This window comes from Schistocerca gregaria, chromosome 5, assembly GCF_023897955.1.
Source record: "Schistocerca gregaria isolate iqSchGreg1 chromosome 5, iqSchGreg1.2, whole genome shotgun sequence".
NCBI classification, from domain to species: domain Eukaryota; kingdom Metazoa; phylum Arthropoda; class Insecta; order Orthoptera; family Acrididae; genus Schistocerca; species Schistocerca gregaria.
This window is the reverse complement of record NC_064924.1, coordinates 372,495,575-372,514,551: the sequence shown is the minus strand read 5'-3', so window position 1 is coordinate 372,514,551 and position 18,977 is coordinate 372,495,575. Positions and strand designations below refer to the sequence as shown.

The 18,977-nt window shown below is 40.5% G+C and overlaps 1 protein-coding gene across 1 annotated transcript in view; it reads left to right on the top strand.

Annotated features, from left to right (window-relative positions):
• The first annotated feature begins 223 nt into the window (after positions 1 to 223).
• Positions 224 to 18,977, top strand: part of LOC126272457 (NADPH oxidase 5) — a 1,112,602-nt gene continuing 1,093,848 nt past the window's right edge. Inside the window, exon 1 of the mRNA XM_049975335.1 lies at positions 224 to 546. The gene's annotated coding sequence lies outside the window, so the exon portion shown is untranslated. The remainder of the gene's footprint in view (positions 547 to 18,977) is intronic.

Below are 18,977 nucleotides of genomic sequence, written 5' to 3'. Positions count from 1 at the left end.
TGGACATTGGTATTCGACTTTTCGATCACAAATAAAAAAGTACGTAACACCCTGGCAGATTAAAACTGTGTGCCGGACCGAGACTCGAACTCGAGACCTTTGCCTTTCGCGGGCAAAGTGTTCTACCCACTTACTTTTTTTTTTTTTTTTTTTTGTCGACTGTACTGAGATACCCAAGCACGACTCACGCCCCGACCTCACAGCTTTACTTCTGCTCAGTTCGTAGTCTGGCTTTAGCTGTCGCCGCGGTCGCACGCTCCTCAAGTTTTCTCCGTGAACGCTCAGTGTTTACGCCAGTGTTTTCGTGTTTCGTGACTGTTTATTGGCGTTTCGCACGTGAATTAAGTGTTATAAATTGAGCTATTGGTCTTCGTTCGTGTCGTCTTTCTACGTAGTGCCGTTAGGATGTCGGCGTTGTCTGAAATTTCTTTGCTGCAGAGCACCATGGCTAACTCCGTGAGAAAAAACACCGTGATTTTCACCTTCGAGAAGTACACCCGTCGAGTACAGCCTTCTGCAGTTGAAATACACGACTGGATTACCGAGGTAAGTGGCCTTCATTCTGAATCTGTTCATACCATGCAGCTAGACTCTGATAAATACTGCATTTTTGTTAAGTTTAACGATCCCGTAAGTGTAGACCATTTTCTGGAAAAATTTGGTTATGAAACGGAATTTCTACACTGTGATGGTACTAAAAGTACTGTAAAACTCAGGAATTCCGAGTCTGTAATCAGGAATGTTAAGGTTTTGAATATTCCCATAGAAGTAGACAACTCGAAAATTAAAGGTGTCCTTTCAAAGTATGGGGTTGTCAGGCAAATAGTCAACGAAAGGTGGGCTTCGCATTTCAAGCTGCAGTGCTTTAACGGCATACGCTCTGTGGAAATGGAAGTGAAGGCAAACATTCCCTCCCGCATCTTTGTTGACGGTCACAAGACCCATGTTATTTACTCAGGGCAAACCCCTACATGTCATGTATGTAACGAGTCTGGTCACCTCCCTCAGAAATGCCCTCGCCGTGTTTTTGTGCTGAAAAATAACCTTACGCAACACCGGAAATTTAACACTCAATGATTTTTTGCCAGCCAGTACTACAACAGGGCCGGCGGCAGTTACTACCTCTGAAAATGTTGCACTTAATGTTAATGAATTTCCGTCTTTAAAACCTGCTTTTAACTGCTGAAATTCCGTCCCGTGACAGCGAGATTCCACTAAAAAGCGTCCTCTAGATGACACTGAAAAAAATGTTGATGAGGACTCTTCCTGTGAAACACCCGTTGCCAGGAAGCCGAAGCCAGGTCCTGAAGATCTGTTGGAAGTGGAAAAAGGAGATGAAATGCAGGTCGATGTGGCTCCCACTTCCGCACAAGGAATTATACCGCCACGAACAGATAATGATGCAGCTGGTAGTGACCTTTCACAGAAATGTGACCCTGAGCCTGAGGTCACAGCTGCAATAACCGCATCAAGTGCACAGCCCGTACAGTGCGAACAGTACGAGGAGGTACCAAATAAACAACCTGCTGACTCCGAAGCGCAACGCCGCGCGAAGGAGGAAATAAACAAGCATCACCGCCTCGCCAGCAAGACAACCAACAGACAACACGCCGGAGCCAAATATTGACGACTCGCAAGCTACCGCCGTTGCGCCATACGGCCACCGTCGGAGGCTGCGACCGAAACCAGGTCTTGCTGTCACGCGTCATCAAGCGAAAGCCACACCAGAGAAGAAGGACATCAAGAAAAAGAGTATTAAATATGAAGTCATCAGGGCCAACACTGACGAGGAGAAAGAGAAAGACCACAGTGACTTAAAGCAATGCATTGTCAGGATTTTAGGATAATTTTCTTTTCAAGCACTTTGTTTAAAAGCAGTAAAAATTTTTCTAGGTCGTTAGTACATGTAATGGGCACACAGCTTGTTAAGATCGCGACTTGCAGAGAGGCACGTTGCTGCTATAATCATACCGATCCTCATCCCAAATGGCTTCTTCTGGTATGTCTGTGATGCCAGCTTATAGCATTACTACTATTAATATTAATAAAACACAGTCATCCTTGGAATTGGCAGCACTAAAAGAATTCTTGTACCAGTCTGGGACAGATATCGCGGTCCTTAAAGAAGTTGCGATAACGGAATTTCGGATTCCAGGCTTTTTGATATTGTTAATGTTTCTACAGAAGCCAATATCGGTACAGCCATTCTTATAAGTGAAGGCATTCCGGTGACTGAAATCGAACGAGCCGTTGTTGTTGTTGTTGTTGTGGTCTTCAGTCCTGAGACTGGTTTGATGCAGCTCTCCATGCTACTCCATCCTGTGCAAGCTTCTTTATCTCCCAGTATCTACTGCAGGCCTACATCCTTCTGAATCTGCTTAGTGTATTCATCTCTTGGTCTCCCTCTACGATTTTTACCCTCCACGCTGCCCTCCAATACTAAATTGGTGATCCCTCGATGTCTCAGAACATGTCCTACCAACCGATCCCTTCTTCTCGTCAAGTTGTGCCACAATCTTCTCTTCTCCCCAAACCTATTCAGTACTTCCTCATTAGTTACGTGATCTACCCATCTAATCTTCAGCATTCGTCTGTAGCACCACATTTCGAATGCTTCTATTCTCTTCTTGTCTAAACAATGTCATCGGCGAACCTCAAAGTTTTTATTTCTTCTCCATGGATTTTAATACCTACTCCGAACTTTTCTTTTGTTTTCTTTGTTGCTGGCTCAGTATACAGATTGAATAACATCGGGGATAGGCTACAACCCTGTCTCACTCCCTTCCCAACCACTGCTTCCCTTTCATACCCCTCGACTGTTATAACTGCCATCTGCTTTCTGTACAAATTGTAAATAGCCTTTCGCTCTCTGTATTTTATCCCTGCCACCTTCAAAATTTGAAACAGATAATTCCAATTAACATTGTCAAAAGCTTTCTCTAAGTCTACAAAAGCTAGAAACGTAGGTTTGCCTTTCCTTAATCTTTCTTCTAAGATAAGTCGTAGGGTCAGTATTGCCTCACGTGTTCAAACATTTCTACGGAATCCAAACTGATCGTCCCCGAGGTCGGCTTCCATCAGTTTTTCCATTCGTCTGTAAAGAATTCCCGTTAGTATTTTGCAGCTGTGACTTATTAAACTGGTAGTTCGGTAATTTTCACATCTGTCAACACCTGCTTTCTTTGGGATTGGAATTATTATTTTCTTCTTGAAGTCTGAGGGTATTTCGCCTGTCATACATCTTGCTCACCAGATGGTAGAATTTTGTCAGGACTGGCTCTCCCGAGGCTGTCAGTAGTTCTAATGGAATGTTGTCTACTCCTGGGGCCTTGTTACGACTCAAGTCTTTCAGTGCTCTGTCAAATTCTTTACGCATTATCATATCTCCCATTTCATCTTCATCTACATCATCTTCCATTTCCATAATATTGTGCTCAAGAACATCGCCCTTGTATACACCCTCTATATACTCCTTCCACCTTTCTGCTTCCCATTCTTTGCTTGGAACTGGGTTTCCATCAAAGCTCTTGATATTCATGCAAGCGGTTCTCCTTTCTCCAAAGGTCTCTCTAATTTTTCTGTAAGCAGTATCTATCTTACCCCTAGTGAGATAAGCCTCTACATCCTTACATTTGTCTTCTAGCCATCCCTGCTTAGCCATTTTGCACTTCCTGTCGATCTCATTTTTGAGACGTTTGTATTCCTTTTTGCCTGCTTCATTTACTGCATTTTTATATTTTCTCCTTTCATCAATTAAATTCAAAATTTCTTCTGTTACCCAGGGATTTCTACCAGCCCTCGTCTTTTTACCTATTTGATTCTCTGCTGCCTTCACTATTTCTTCCCTCAAAGCTACCCATTCTTCTTCTACTGTATTCCTTTCCCCCATTACTCTCAATTGTTCCCTTATGCTCTCCCTGAAACTGTCTACAACCTCTGGTTCTTTCAGTTTATCCAGGTCCCATCTCCTTAATTTTCCACCTTTTTGCAGTTTCTTCAGTTTTAGTCTACAGTTCATAACCAATAGTCTGTGGTCAGAGTCCTCATCTGCCCCTGGAAATGTCTTACAGTTTAAAACCTGGTTCCTAAATCTCTGCCTTACCATTATATAATCTATCTGATACCTTTTAGTATTTCCAGGGTTCTTCCATGTATACAACCTTCTTTCATGATTCTTGAACCAAGTGCTGACTATGATTAAGTTATGCTCTGCGAAAAATTCTAAGCCGGCCTCGGTGGTCTAGCGGTTCAGGCGCTCAGTCCGGAACCGCGCGACTGCTACGGTCGCAGGTTCGAATCCTGCCTCTGGCATGGATGTGTGTGATGTCCTTAGGTTAGCTAGGTTTAATTAGTTCTAAGTTCTAGGGGACTGATGACCACAGATGTTAAGTCCCATAGTGCTCAAAGCCAGTTTTTTGAAAAATTCTACCAGGCGGCTTCCTCTTTCATTTCTTAGCTCCAATCCATATTCACCTACTATGTTTCCTTGTCTCCCTTTTCGTACTGACGAATTCGAGTCTCCCATAACTATTAAATTTTCCTCTCCCTTCACTACCTGAATAATTTCTTTTATTTCATCACACATTTCTTCAATTTCTTCCTCATCTGCAGAGCTAGTTGGCATATATACTTGTACTACTGTAGTAGGCGTGGGCTTCGTATCTATCTTGGCCACAATAATGCGTTCACTATGCTGTTTGTAGTAGCTTACCCGTACTCTTACTTTTTTATTCATTATTAAACCTGCTCCTGCTTTACCCTTATTTGATTTTGTATTTATAACCCAGAATTCACCCAACCAAAAGTCTTGTTCCTCTTTCCACCGAACTTCACTATTTCCCACTATATCTAACTTTAACCTATCCATTTCCCTTTTTATATTTTCTAACCTACCTGCTCGATTAATGGATCTGACATTCCACGCTCCGATCCGTAGAACGCCAGTTTTCTTTCTCCTGATAATGACATCCTCTTGAGTAGTCCCCGCCCGGAGATCCGATTGGGGGACTATTTTACCTCCGGAATATTTTACCCAAGAGGACCCCATCATCATTTAATCATACAGTAAAGCTGCATGCCCTCGGGAAAAATTACGGCTGTAGTTTCCCCTTGCTTTCAGCCGTTCGCAATACCAGAACAGCAAGGCCATTTTGGTTAGTGTTACAAGGCCAGATCAGTCAATCATTCAGACTGTTGCCCCTGCAACTACCGAAAGGCTGCCGCCCCTCTTCAGGAACCACGTTTGTCTGGCCTCTCAGAAGAGCCGTAGGCATAAAAATTTTCGATCTTACCGTACTGAACCTTTACGCCCTATCAGGAAATTCCCATAAATTGGATCTTGCTAAGTTTTTGTCAAGCTGAACTAATTTATTTATTGAGGAATAATCCGTCTTCTCTTACACTAGGTGGAGATTTTAACTGTGATTTAAACCGGAAAAATCAACAACCCAATTTCAACTACTCGCTACAGTTAAAAAAGTTAGTAAGTGATCTACAACTTGAGGATGTGCGGGAACTTCACGTATATAACCAGCCACTCCCGCACCAGACTAAATAGAATTTTTCACCAAATTTGCAAAAAATTTTATTAATCGTTGAAACTGTTCCCGTGTATTTTAGCGATCACAGTACACTTTTAACTTCCTTTAATTCAAGTGTACAGCCAACCCGTCCATACAGAGGCCAATGGAATTTGAATATCTCTGTTTTAACTGACGAAGAACTGGAACAGGAAATAAGAGTAGCGTGGACTATGTGCCTCCGCACAGTAGACAAGCACCCAACAGTCATTGACTGGTGGACTAGGAGGGCTAAACCAAGGCTGCGGAAAGTTGTCATGCAGTTTAGTGTAGCGAGGCATAGGGAGTTGAGGAATACAATGGAGTTTTATTATAAAGTTTTAAAAGACTTATATCAACAGGCACATGATGACGTAATTCGTCTGAATGATAACAAAAAATAAAAGCCAAGTTATGAAACATTAAAAGGCAACAGAGGGAGGGAATAAAAATTAAATCGAAAGCCACATCAGTAGTAGCAGATGAAAGAGCTTCTCTGTGTCACTTGGTGCGGTATGCTAAAAACAGACGTCAAACTTTTATTGAAGAAGTCCAGACGCATACTGGTACAAGGCTCACATGCCAGAAAGAAATACTGGACGACGTACACAGGTACTATAACTTATATGCCCCTACCACAGTGGACGATGCACCTCTCGAGGACTTTCTTACTATTTTAGGTCCACAATTGTCGGGAACAGAAAACGCTGACATCCTATCAGCTATTACTAAAGATGAAGTGCACGAGGCAGTGCGTAACTCACCTCTCAAAAAATCTCCGGGACTTGATGGCCTCCCTGTGGAGTTTTATGCTCGCTACTGGTCTATAATTGGAGACAAGATCACTTCCATGGCGAATGAGGTCCTGAACGGAAAAGCGGTCCCTGCAGAGTTTAAGGAAAGAAAAATAGTACTGATTCCTAACAGTAAAGGCAAAACCAACTTAAACAATTTTCGGCCTCTTTCGCTACTAAATTCTGATTACAAAATAATTTCGCGTATTATCAACAAAAGACTCTCTGCCTTTTCCAACAAAATATTGAGTCATCATCAATCTTATTCTCCAACCAGAACGGTATTCGAAAGCCTATCTGCATACAGACACGTCATTTCAATTACCTCAGTGACAAGTATAAAATGTGCTTTAATCTTTATAGATTTCAACAAAGCTTTTGACCGCGTTACTCATAGATACCTCTTTGCGACGTTGTCAAGAATGGCTTTCCACCCTCAGATTGTCAACATGCTAAGAAATATTGCAACAGGTATAAATGCGAAAATAGCAATCAATGGCCAAACATCTAAACCCATATAGATAAGGCGAGGGGTTCCACAGCGCAGTCCCTTATCTATGTTTTTATTTTCCTTATCTTTGGAGCCCTTTCTCCGTACTGTCCACGCAAGATTAACAGGTATAACATTGAGTGGTGAGAAAACTGTCGTACGAACTTATGCTGATGACGTAGGTGTTGTAATAAGGAATAAATAGGAGACAGTTACACTGGAAAAAGAAATCCAAAAGTATTGTCTAGCGTCGGAAGCGACAACAAATGAAAACAAAAGTAAAATATTGAATCTGCAGGGTCTAGATCACCTCCGACTGGCATGGGAAAAACAAGACAACAAACATAAAACTTTGGGAATAACCTTAATGGCATATCCGGTGAGGATGTCTGCTTTTAACTGGACGGAAACTAGGAGGAAAGTTCATGGTGCTGTAATGGAGAACATCCATCGAACTATGAACCAGGTGCAAAAAGTCAGATTCACCAACTCCTGCATTTTGTCTAAGGCGTATTTCACTGCGCAGGTATTTCCAGTCTCCAAGCTAATAGCGGAGGGGATCATGTCCACTGTTACCTGTTACCAATTATTTATGGCGAGGAGACATATTCAGGGTTGGTGCGACTACCGTTATACTGGATGTCAGAAACGGGAGCCTCGGTTTGGTGGATATTTGAAATAAAGCGTCTGCTCTGTTCCTCAAACGGACTTTCCATATACTCAGAGAACCTCCACAATGTGTAACCGCAAAGCTCTTTGTGGCTGCGACACCCCATAGCCTGCAAGCACCGATTGATGTGCGAAGGATTAATGCCCGTCTGCAGTATGTGAGGAAATTGTTCCTCGAAGCAAGTTATCTTAGTGACGAAATCAGAAGCAACACACGTATCACAGCGCGCGACATCATACTTGAAAGGAAGTTAAATGAGGACAGAAACAAAATTGAAACCAAATTCCCTAATTGTGACTGGAAAGCTGTATGGCGGAACATCAACTATGCCGGGCTATCTACAGACGCTATTTCCGCATGGTACAAAACAGTTAACAATGTCATCAGCACCAACGAGAGACTATATGGGATCGGTTTAAACGAGACACACCTTTGTCGAAAATGCAATCTGGTGGATACACTCATCCACAGATTCACCTGTGGCGTCAATGTGAATAACTGGAATTGGATCAGGCAACAAATCGCTTTTATCACCAGATCCTCGACGGAATATATAACGCCATCTCTCCTCCTGAAACCAGACATGACATACTTTCCGAAATTAAAAGCCAACGCCATTAGCTAGTTACTGGGAAAAAATGTTAGATATGTCATCAACAAACTTGGGTCGGACATCGAGATAGAATTCCGCGTATACATGGAGTGTGAATACGCAAAAATCAGCACGTATCGCAACCACAAGAAGCCCTACGGCAGTATGCTGATGATTATTTTTCAAAGAATGAGTGTCGGTTAAATACGTGGATCCACTACAACACCATGAACGAGAACGCACAAAAGAAAATTAAAAGTCACTTGTGTTCTTATTATTATTTCCTATTAACTTGATTCCGAACCTCTATGTTACACGAAGAGTTTTTTCAAAACATTTCGTTCAGAATTACTCGTGTTCGACGTCTAAAGTATTTGTGTGATTCAAGAAGAATTGTTAAGTTTTATCAGTGTTCAGTTCTACTCAGAAGAGGTTTCTTTGTCTTTCTTACGTCGGAGAATGGGGGATCTGTGTTAAGATTTCTGCACACTTAGTGCTATGACCCAACAGGCAGGGGACATGAAAATAGGGGTGGGAGGGAGGGGTTTGGGCCTCGACGCGCTGGCAGTGCCGCAAAGAAACACCCCACTGCTAGTGTGGCGCGTACCACGCCCTGACTTCCCCCCCCCCACAAAAAAAGTTGGTAGAGCACTTTCCCACGAAAGGCAAAGGTCCCGAATTCGAGTCTCGAGTCTCGGTCCAGCACACAGTTTTAATCTGCCAGAAATTTCATATCGGCGCACACTCCGCTGCAGAGTGAAAATCTCATTCTGGAAAAAAATACGTGTTTCAGTGTTTTTGGAATCTGAACCCCTTAGGTAGTGAGATAGTGGATGAGATTTTTTATAAAAATATTTTATTATAAAAGCATTTTTAAAGTCAAGTATATGAAAAATTAAATTTGGCATCTCAATTGAAAACAAAGAAAAATGTGTTTCACTGTTTTTCGAAATTCAACTCTATGGGGGTGAACCGGGAGATGGAGGTTTTTATTGAAATATCTCATTGTGCAAGCGTTTTTGAAGCTAAATCTATGAAAATTTGTTTCTGTTATTTCTGTTAGAAATAAAACATGTGCATGTCACTGTTTTTGGAAATCCATCCCCTAATGGTGTGACATAGGGACAGACTCATTCAATGATTCATCATCGCCCAGCCCAAACCGCTAAGGATAGGAACTTCAGGTTTGGAGAGGGCGTGGATCTTATATGGTAGACATTGTTTCAGAAGGGATTGTCCGAAATTCCACTCCCAAGGATGTGAAATAGGGAATGAAAGGCTTTTTAAGATATGTCACTATTGAGGGAATTTTGAATCTAGAACTACTAAAACTGGTATTTGGTTTCTCAGTCAGAAAATAAAAAAATACGTATTTCAGCATTTGTGGGAATTCAACCACTAAGGCGGTAAAATGGTGGGTGAAAGCTCTTTTGAACATCAATAATTACTAAAGAACTACTAAAGGCTACATCTGTGACAACTGCTATTTGACTTCTCGGTTAGAAATAAGAAGGAATGTTTCAATGTTTTTGGAATTTCAACCCATAAGGGAGAGCAACAGAGGATGAAAATTTATGATGAAATGCATCGTTACAGTAAAAATTTATAAGCTAAATTTAGGAAAAGTGGTATTTCATTTCTTGGTTAGATATAAAGGAATACTTGTTAGGGGATGAAAGTTGCTATTGAAATATGTCCACAAGAACGCAAAAGACATGATTTACAAAAAATTTTGACTCTATCTACCTGAACTGCTTTTTGGTGAGAAGTACATTCGTAAAAGTCCATGCTTATATAGCCTTAATTAGCGTGGAAAGCTTCGAAAGTGTTCCAGTTTGTGAACAACATGAAAATTCGATTAAATGAAAACAAGAAAATCTCTTGCAGGCCATACAGTCTACGCGATAGGAGCAGCGGGCGCTAACCTAATCTAAAATATTTAACATCTAATGATCACTCTCTTTGCAAATGTAAATACTTTTAAGTCAAAATCCATATAACCTACACAAAACGTTAACATCTAACAGTAATCTTTCAGGAAGAAAATAAACAAAAAATCCCACAGGAGATAGCACAAAAAATGCTGAAACATGACTGGATAAACCAATATTATAAAACTATGACTTGTGTAAGGTGGAAATCCTCTGCTGTTTGTTTTTAACCGAAAGTAGTTAAAATCGGACGAAAGGCCAGCTTACAAAAAGCAGCACTTAATCCAGCTATTTTGTAGTATTCCTAAGCTGCATTCTGGCCTTACCAAGAGATCTGGAAGACACTGCGATGCGAAGTATTCGATGATGCAATGCTAGCTTTGAGTGGAAGCTGATTGTCGGTGCCTGAACCTGGTACGTAAGCCCCACGTGGGCTTCGCACAGATGACATCCGCTGGCTTCTTTTTGCAGCCACCTGCACGTCTTCGGGGACACGCCATTAATTTTCAGCCCAGTATGTATGAGCCTGCTTTCATTTCTTCCAGCCAAACGACTCCGGTGTCTCTAAAGATTGATGCCATGTCTGACGGCTCAACAGTTCCAATACATTCTCGGACGAATTGCGACCGGTTTTGGTAGCTGTCGTAATATGTTCCTTGCTCCTGCAAAGCTTGGAATGATCGGTCTTGCCTTGTGACAGACTTTGGATTAATATTATGGAAGTGCGCTGCAAGGAGCTACAGTGCAAATGAGTTTCTTCTCCGTCGATACCAGAGAGTGTAGTTACAATAAATTCCGCGAAATCTATTTGTGGCAATGCTCTTTGGCGTCCATCTGTTGTAGAATCCTAGGACACGTTCTGAGCTCCAACATGTTGTGGAATCTCGAACAGAGTGACTTCCACCATGCCAGCCTAATTGAGTTCCGAAAACAAGCTAGAGCCTTGGGTCGAGGCAATGCAGTGTTTCTAGACTTGAAAAAGCATTTGACTCGATACCACACCAATTTTTATTGACAAAGTATAAGTACCGAATAAAATTTGTGTCTGGTCTGAGGATATCTTGGTAGGGAGTACGCAGCACGTTATCTTCGATGAAGAGTTATCGACAGATGTAAAATTAACTTCAGGCTTGTACCAGAGAGATCCGTTGTTATTCATGTTGTACATTAATAACACGGGGAGCTATATTAATAGCAATTTCAGACTCCTCGCAGATGATGCAGTTATGTCTGTACATAAAAGAAAATGTCCGGTCTCTCTGACTGACAGATTTACTCACCATCGCCCAGCCTCATCATCGCCCAGTCACTACCATTAAGGATGGAAACTTGAAATTTGGAGAGGGCGCTGATCTTACACAGTAGGCATCGTTTAAGTAGGGATTTTTCGAAACTCCATTCACAAGGGTGTGAAATGGATGAAACGTTTTCTTGATAATTTGTCTCAATTTTGAAGCTAGAACTACAAAGAATGGTACTTCGTTGATCGGCCAGAAATAAAAAAAATATGTGTTTCAGCAATTGTGGAAATTGAACCTATTAGGGAGTGAAATAGTGGGTGAATTTTTTTTTAAAATAAATCATTATTAAAGAACCACTAAAGCAGCGTCGATGAAAATAGGAATTTGGCTTCTCGATTGGAAAAATAAAATAATGTGTTTCAATGGTTTTGGAAATTCAAGCCCTAAGGGGATGTAATGGTGGGTGAAAGATTTTTTGTAAATAAATCATTATTAATGAACTACTTACGCACTTTTAAAGCAAAATCTACGAAAACTGGTATTTGGCTACTCGGTTGGAAATAAAAAAAGGTGTTTCAGTATTTTTCGAAATGCAAGTCCCAAGAGCGTAAACTAGGGGCTGACAATTTTACGATAATATTTCGTTGTATTAAAAAACTTTGAAAGCAAAATTTGTGAAATTGGTTTCTCACTTTGATATTTGTCTTGAAATAAAGATGTACTTGTTGAGGATGAAAGTATCTATGTAAATATCACCAGAGGAACTCAAAAAGGGTTTGACAGAAACCTCCAAAACCAGCGGCCAGAATCGCCTTTTGGTCAGAACAACATTCGGAAAAACCATCCTTCCATGGGCTTAATTAGCATGAAAAGTTTATAAGCTGTTGTGATTTGTGAAATAAATCGAAGAAAGCTACTCCGGTTTTGACAGTCACCACGAGAAATCGGCTTTATCAGAACTGCAAGAAAAAATAAAGAGATCTTTAATACTTTAATTTTCCAGCAGGCCCAATATATGTTTATAAAATCATTTTTGTATTGCATTTAATACGTAAACGCGAGCGAAGCAGCTGGTGTAAGCTATTCTGTAATATAGAACTGTCTGAAAAACATGCAGAAATATTCAATCAAGTGTTGATAAGATTGCAAGTTGATTCAAATTTTACCAACTTTCTTTAAATGTTCGGAAATTTGAAACTGTTTACTTCGCAAAAAGAAAGAAAGTTCTATCCCATGACTACAGTACCAGTGAGCCACAACTAGAATCAATCAGATTATACAAATACGTGACAAGGGATCGTTTGTTTGCGAGATGTTTACGCCATTCGACGGTCCACACATTGTCTGCCATGCAACCACAACGTTGGGTGCAAATGACAGCAGGGGGCGGGACTGGCGGTGGACAATGGTGAGCACAGAACTACGGAGCGTAGTTGAACTGCTTAGTCGACGAGTAACTCAAACCGTACGTACTACAGTGCTGGAGGTGTTGATATAAAACAGAGTAATGGCAATGACAAACAAAGGAAACATATCACTGTATCTACAACGGTTCCCGGAGTTGACATTTCGTCAAAAAGGAACTCAAGGAACTTGACATAGAGAGAAAGAAGTGGCAGATGAAATTTTAGCGTTTCTGCAAGATGAGTCAGTGGAATTTGAGGTGTCGCATACGCTCGACTATATGGACAATGTACATGAGCCTACAATGATGACGATACATGCTTAACAAGTGAAACTGATACTGAAACATGTATCGAACAATGTAGTTCATCATCCATGTTGGACAGGGAGGCACAAATCGCGTTTTCAGCGAAGTGCCGTACTCAACAAACTTTGTCCGAGGAGCGAGTACTAAACATAGTCACATGGAAGATCATCCACAGCATAGTACAAAAACAATTACGAACAGATTTTAAATACGTTCGCAGCAATATGACAGTGTAGTGCATGAGAAAAGCTACTGATATTCAAGGGAGGACTTGTCACAAAAACTGATGTTTTGGGCGTTTCAAGGATGCTCGTTACAATTTACATGAGGTGCACGAATGTGACCTACTACGTTATGCACATCGAATTACGCGGAAATAGGTTACATTGATTTCGAGGGAAGTAATGAATGGCTGCACAATTTTAAATACTGCTACAGGATTGAAAGACGTAAGAGACGAAATTTCAAACAAGGTATCAACTTGACGAATCACAGAAAACTGCGGAATCGGTCCGAAAATTTGTACATGAGATCAACAAACGTGTCCCATCAGTAACGAATCTGTTTTCGATTCCGACCAATCGTGATTTGTAGAGAAAATACATATAACAGAAACCCAGGAGAGGTTCCAAGAGAGTTGTATCACGATCAACATCAGTGCCTTAACCCATTCGTATAGAAGTATGCCAACTAGTTGTCTGCATGGTAAACTGGCTGGAAAGTTATTTATTGTTCTGAGAAAAGTTGGAGTTGCTCTGCACTCTGAGAATCTTTCTCGTGTTCGTGATATTGAAAGGGCAGTGGGTAATATTTTGTCGCAGCACGTAAGAGTAGGAAAATTGGCTTAAGAGAACTACAACTATGGTATGAGTACTGCTTTTGCCCAATATCTGATCAAATGAATTTGCTTTTGCTTGATTCCTAGCCTGGTTTAAACATCATACTCCTTTACAGCAAATTATCCCTCCTGGAGATTTGCGTCCAAATTTTGAATATTCTTCAAGTCCGTTATACCTGTACCAAATAGGACTGATATTGAGTACTGTACGTATGCAAAAAAGGGCAGGACGAATGGTCACAGGTTTGCTTGACTCATTGCAGACCTTAATGGAAATGATGAAAAACCTGAACTGGGAAGTTCTTGAACACAGACGTGAATTATCCAGCGAAAGCCTATTTACAAACTTTTAGGAACCAATGTTGAGTGAAATATCTAGAGATATTCTACAATTCCTCGCGTATCGTTACCGTTGGGATCGTTAAGATTAGACCAATTACGGCGCGCGTAGAGGCACATAAGCACTCATTCTCCCCACACTCCATACGTGATTGGAAGGGGAAGAAACCGTGGCACGTGGTGGCATGTTAAGTACTTCACTTCACAGTGATTTGCAGAGTGTGTGTAGAGGTAGATGGAGTATCGATGTGCTACAGACTTTCATTTGTGAACTGAGGAAGTTTAACAGCGACAAAATACATGGGCAACAGCTGTCCACTACAGATAATATCATGCATGGGCTTTGATCCCTCCGGGAAAAACTGACAACTATTTTGTGTTTGGCGTCCATGATTCTACCTCTTCGACAGCCTCCACGATTTTTATCGCTCTGGATCTCATTACGTAACTGAAAGTATTACCAGTCGTAATATTAAGGGCGAAAATGTTATAAATTTCTTATTTCATACATTTCCAGTCCCGGACATAGATATGAGACTTAATGCTTTTTACAGTCCTTAAAATACTCAACCCAAATGAGAAATTGAAATCTTGATGATAGACAATAGTATGAACACGTTATTGGTAATAGCCTATGATTTCGGATTGAAGGTACGAATGTCATCAACATTTATTTATTTCCTGTTCATATTTTGATACTGAAAGGATGAGACTGTGCGAACACTTGGCATCCGACAGTTCGTTCCGTAGCCGCAATTACACAGTTATATTGGCTATAGGATTACAATCTCGTAGAACTCATTTTACTAACTTTGACAACTACTCCGTTTTCAGCATCTTTAACCACCTGAACACGACTTAAGGTTGAAACTACAGCTGCGGAAATTGTGATGAACAATGCAGTCGATGGCTGATATCATTTAAAAAATAAGCTGTAATGGTTCAAAACGGCGCTCCGTCTCCTTCCTGTTACCTGAATATAATTGTACTCTGCACTCTCTGCATCAACTGTCAAGCCATACCACGGGCTACCAAACCACGCAGCCCCAGGGGGCATACTAGTTGCCCTATTACCAACTGTACAGTGAGGAAACCTTGCACTGACGAAAGCTCATAGCAGATAGGTGTGCGAAGCTTCGGAGCTTACATAACGTGTACTCGCCTTTCGCTGACCTAAATCCATTAAATTCTGCTTCAACAGAATTCGGTCGAACAGTTGTGAAGCCACGGACGTAATATATTCGCCTTATTGCGTGTCGCATCTGCTCACCGCAGTCCCCCTGCCATTAACTCGGCCCACACAGACGGTGACGATTGCTGCCCGTTGGGTAGCCTAAACGACAGGCGCTCATCGGCGGTCAATGCCTCCTCACACGGAGACACACAGCGTTGCTCAAATGTGAGTGATGCAACGTCGTGACGCAAATTACCTCGACGTGATTCATCGAGAAAACCGAGGGCGACACAGAACCTAACAAGTGTCCTTGAAGCCGTTAGTCTGCTTCTTGAAGAACAGACTATCGAAAAAGTTTTTCAATTTGAAACGTCCCCTTAGAAAAATGTACAAGACTGTGCTTAAACTGACACACAATAGTTTTTTTAGCGCAACGCAATCTGACTTCCAAAAATCCCTACGAAAGAATGGCCCTGACTAACATTAACCTATACGTTTCACAAATCACTTACCTCACAAAAATCTTCGTTACTCAAGCTACTGCAATACAGCGAGCGCCACTACTGCCAGCTAAATAAAAGATTCAAACTACTGAAGGCACTAACTACTGATAGGCATAGTTAGCAAATGAAAGATTTTAATAGAGAACAAACAATGTATTTACCTCACTAGTCATATATAGCAGTTCATGACACCAATTCTTACAAATTTCAAAACTCCGCCATCTCTCTCCCCACGTCCACCACTGCTGGCGGCTCACCTCCAACTGCGCAACGCTACGCGCTGTTAGCATCCAGCTGCCGCTGCCCGACACTACAATGGCAGACAACAGTGCAAACTAAACACAGACTGCGCAAGGCACAGCCAGTGATTTTTATACAGAGCGCTACGTGGCGGCGGCGTTACCAATAAAAAAACCTAAACAGCTTACTTACATAGCCCCCATGCTCCCCACAAAAAAATTTACAAATTGTTTTGGGCAGTGGCCAGTACAGATTTGAAATTTTTTTTCATAATTACAAAGACAAAGAAATGAAATGCACACAGTTATTGATACAATGTTGGTCAAAAGCTAAAATTTTCTCACAGTCCATAAAGACAGTCCTGATCATTCATCAAAGTAAAATTGCACTCTTTTTCTCAAAGTCTGGGTAGTAAAAGAAAATGCACACGGAAGTAGTGGATTTCCATGCAGTCTTGAAGAAGCAGTGTTGTCCTTCCAACAGAAAGACAGTGCTGACTCTTGACATGCAGACAGGTAATGGGCCACAACAGAGCAAACCCACAGCAGAGTCAGTCGAAGTTTTCAAGAATATTGTTAGGTAGGTCATCACAGAGTAGACCCATTGTAGTCCTGGTAGAGATTACGGTATTGGTGGGCCACCAGAGGTGCAGACCCACTGCAGTCCTTGTAGAGATGGCCAGCAGCCATCTGTTTGACTGTGCAGGCGCACAATCACCATTGAAGAGTCTTGTGGATAATATAACAAGTCCATAACCACCACTTGTGCACTCACAAAAATTGTTTTTGAAATGTCCTTAGAACCAGCAATGCTGTTATCCAGTCCCTTACTGAGATAGTAACACACGTGCAAACACTATCAGTCCCTACTTCTCACATATTGTCCATATACTATGACCAACAGAAACGTGTGCAGTGAAATGTAATTTACAAGTTACTTAATTTGATGAACTGGTGTCAATTACAATTTTATAACATAAGAATACAATAACAAAGGTACAAAAAATATCATTAAAGAACATAATAGTACAGATAACATTTGCAGTAATACAGGCTTTACAAAAGAATCGAAATAACATATACATCAGTGTTACAGGAATTATGACAGGAGCACATACATAAAAAATCTGAATAAATTTCGAAACATCAGCTTCACGAATGAGCATTAGAACAAAACAGAATAAATAATTTCTAAACATATTTACAAAGAAAACTACATATTATTAATGCAAATTATATTTGAGGATAACAGTATTCCTCATCATAGTGAATGTAGCTGAATATTAGAAAATTCTACAACATAAGTCTTATCAGATGAACATATAAAGACAGGAAGAACATAAATACACAAGGGTACACAAACACATAGTGGGATAACACAAAAGGAAAGGACAGGGTTTGTTTTCAGTGTAACGTTTGGTACTGCAGTATAACCCAAAACTTCATTCTGTAGATCTTTCGTCATATCTCAACATTTGTTTCCACCAAAAATATCCTATCCAAGCATGCTTTCTGTATTTTGCTCACATCCTCTTTCAAAAATAGTTTTTCTCCACTGTACACTACTTTTTTGGCCAAATCATTTTCTTATAGCTTCTCAATGCATTTCTTCCAATTCATAACTCGTTCTCTTATATAGCCTACCCCATCTTAAGCTAACTTAAATATACTGAGCTCAGATGCTAAACTAAGGGACGAGGAAAAGCAGCGGCACAAAACAATTAATACAAACAGCAATGACAAAAAAATGCAAGTAAGCATAGCGAGCAGCAATAAATGCAATAATTTATATCTAAACATGACAAAGCTGAAACAGAAAAAATATTACAGTAAAAATGTGTAATACCTATGTCACATCTTAACACTAGAGTGATGCATCACTAGAACATACGCTAGCAGATAAGTTACCAAATGGTAAAAAAAATTATTTTTGTAAGTCCTGTGAAGGGAAATGTCTATTTGAGCTCCTTCATTTTTTAAGTACATCATAAAGTTATTATTTACTGGATCTGTAGGCATAAAATATTTATATTAGTACATCCGTTAAATTTTATAGTAACCAATGCTTCAGTGGAGCTAGAAACTAGGTATTAAACAAAATAGGCAAAGCAAGGCGTGGAACGTCATTCACTAGCCATATGGCGTTTCATAATGCAGTAAACAACTTTTCAACTAGCAAGTCAATAGACGTGAAATGTTTCTCGTCGTTTCATTAGGCATTTTAATGAATATCATCAATTAAGAGCTCCAAAGTATAATCATATGTTTTTAAGTTTGAGCGTGTCGTATTTACGATGCTTTCTACAAAGGAATGTCAATATCGAGGATAATGGCCTGTTTTTTTTTACCTGTGCCTCTGACAGGCACACACTAATGGCTTTTTTTCCAGGCGCCTGTCGCGCAGCTGGGTGCCCACGACGCATTACGTGCAGGTGGTCACTTACCTTTCTTACTGAAAAATTAACGACATCAGTTTCCGCTACAGTGACAGTCCCATATAAAAATATTTTCACAGGTTGGGAATTTGCGTTACAAATCTGTAGAAACAAAATCCTTTAAATATAATAGTGTCCAAAAAATTTTCATCGGCATTGTAATGCATTCACGCATTTACATACATTTCATAACTCTTAAAGTACGATTCTTGGTTTCCAACAACCTTTTGCACAAACCAGAGTCCCTAACCACTACTCATTATTCCTTGCTTTATTACACATATACATATTTGTCGACACTTCTTCAATATTTAATCATAAGAAATACATAGCATAATCAAATTCCTCACATAGCATCAGCTTATTGATCATAAACATACCACAACAGCGTAATACACATCGTCATCATAACATCATAAAACCTCAGCCAAATCTCAAAATTGTCATGGCTTCCTATTTCAA